This window comes from Puma concolor, chromosome B3, assembly GCF_028749965.1.
Source record: "Puma concolor isolate L17-30 chromosome B3, mPumCon1.1.hap2, whole genome shotgun sequence".
Taxonomy (NCBI): domain Eukaryota; kingdom Metazoa; phylum Chordata; class Mammalia; order Carnivora; family Felidae; genus Puma; species Puma concolor.
Window position 1 is genome coordinate 84,825 of NC_141672.1, and position 2,227 is coordinate 87,051.

The window sequence follows — 2,227 nt, forward strand, 5'->3', positions numbered from 1 at the left end:
GATATAACAATAGCTTTGATCCTACTGTACATTGATAATCATGTGAAAAGTGTTTCATGTGTAAGAATAAATTGTATCAGAGGACAGATATGAGGTTGTTGGGAACGTGGGCAGATTATTTAAAATCATACCCAATATTGGGCTTTATCTGACAAGAGCAATTGTAACTCACAGGCGACACATTGAACAAACACGAGAACAGCTGCAGCAGGCAGAACTCACCTTTAGATACCAGGTAACCTGAGTTCTGCCTGACATACTGAACCCTTAGCACCTCATGCGGGTGAGTCTAGTGGCTCTTGGAATCCCTAACCACGGGCTTTTCGTTGTTGGCTTTTTCAGATCCCAGTTCATGAGAAGAATGCTCAGGACAACTAGGTAAGTGTTTTCTTGTTTCCTCCTCTTTCTTTGGTGCACAGTCTGGCACCACCTTCTGACTGAAGGTGGATGTGTTTTTTTCTCACCCAGATCAAGACTCAGATCTGGGACAGGGAGATGGTGGAGCAGGGCAGGGATGTCGCTTACTTGAAATACAGGTGTGGTCATTTGAGTTGCATTTTTATGGGTGTTTCCAGGGATGACGCCTGCACTGTTTGTTGTCTAGTAGACGACGTGGTGTTGCAACTCTTATAGAAGTCCATTATTTTTCTGTATCCAAGACTGGACAGGATGGAAGCAAAGAGGCTGCCTGAGGGATACACGAGACAGAAACCAATGGCTGCAAGACCAGAGACGCAGAACCTTCCAAGGAGAGGTAAGGAGCACATTGTGATGTGCCACAGTCTAATTTCTGCTGTGCAGCCTGTTCCTGTGCATGATCATTGTGTGGTCTGGAAAGTCACAAGCACAAAGGTCAGCAGGTGGTCTGAAGTGGTGACAGAAGGGTGTTCTCCTCTGGTGCCGCAGGCAGTGAGGCACTTGTCCCTGTGACTGGTGGAGCTCATGCCCCTCCTCTGACTGTGACCCTCCCACATCCTCTAGCATTCCCCTGTCTGAAGAGCCTGGAAAGGATGACAGGAAATGGGCCTTATCCTTCCCACCAGGACTCAATGTGAAGACTTTAGTTTATTTGAGGAGAAGGTCATTTATTCACTAGTTTTAACGGTCTTTATTTTTGTTTGTTTTTGGGAACTTTAGCCCTACACCCTCAATTCAAGTTCCATAGAGCTTAGCTTAGTCCTCTGATGGTATCAGTGCAACTCTGCAGCTTCGCTGCTAACTTCGCATAGTTTTCCTTTTCTCAATAGTGTAAAATTACTCTTTTGTTATATACTAACTGCTCTCATGTGGAAGGCAGCTTGTAGATAAGCTGAGAGATTGTCAATTTGCCTGAAGTCTGAAGAAATGCACCCTTCTTGAGGATTCATTGAGGATATACACCAAACCAGTATTCTCATTTTTATTCTTTTTTTAAGTTTATTTCTTTTGAGAGAGGCAGAGACAGAATGCCAAGCAGGCTCCACACTGTCAGTGAGGAACCCAACGCTGGGCTTGAATTCACAAGCTGTGAGATCGTGACCTGAGCCAAAATCAGGAGTCGGATGCTGAATCCAAGCATCCTCATATTTATTCTTGATCTGTAATGAAATCATGATTTCCCATGATGTATACTGAGAAACCTCTGTTTTACTGATGAATTCTAAATTGCTAGTTGTGCCTGACCTGTCTACAGTTATTTGATTAATTACAAAACAACATGAACAAAGGCACCATGAGGCCTTTATCAAGGTGAGGGGATGGTTCTCCCCCATATCCTTTGGGGTCACCTGAGGCATGTGGGATACCCTCTGCCTCAGATCAGGGACCCAAGTGTAGGGAAAAGTTTAAGATATTTGAGGAATGAGATGAGGGATTGTTTTCCTTCTGCACAGTCCTCTAAAAGCAGAATAAACCTCTGTCCCTTCTAGGGTCTTTAGTAGATCGAGAAACTGCTGAAACCTCTGTGAGTTACAGCGGCTCTGACTGTACCAAGAATACAGACAAGGTAAATGTCGGGGCCATTCTCAGTTGTAACTCTTTGAGGAAACCCTCATCTTTATGTACAGCACGCTCTCCTGGCCTTGTCTTTTTTTGCGTGTTGTGTGATATATCTGTTTGTTCTTTGTTTTCCAAACACACACTCATAACCCAGGAGCCCACAGGCTTCTCAATTTTTAGTCTGTCACCTTTCTGTGGTAAGTTTAGAAGCCAAAAGCGCTTAGAGACTGAGTACCTTAAGGTTTGCCCA

At 44.2% G+C, this 2,227-nt stretch overlaps 1 long non-coding RNA gene across 1 annotated transcript; it reads left to right on the forward strand.

The window, feature by feature from the left end:
• The first annotated feature begins 330 nt into the window (after positions 1 to 330).
• LOC147579581 (uncharacterized) lies at positions 331 to 1,985 on the forward strand. The gene is made up of 3 exons (XR_015251785.1): positions 331 to 378; positions 576 to 754; positions 1,908 to 1,985. It is a non-coding gene; the product is annotated as an uncharacterized LOC147579581 (long non-coding RNA).
• Positions 1,986 to 2,227: the final 242 nt, after the last annotated feature.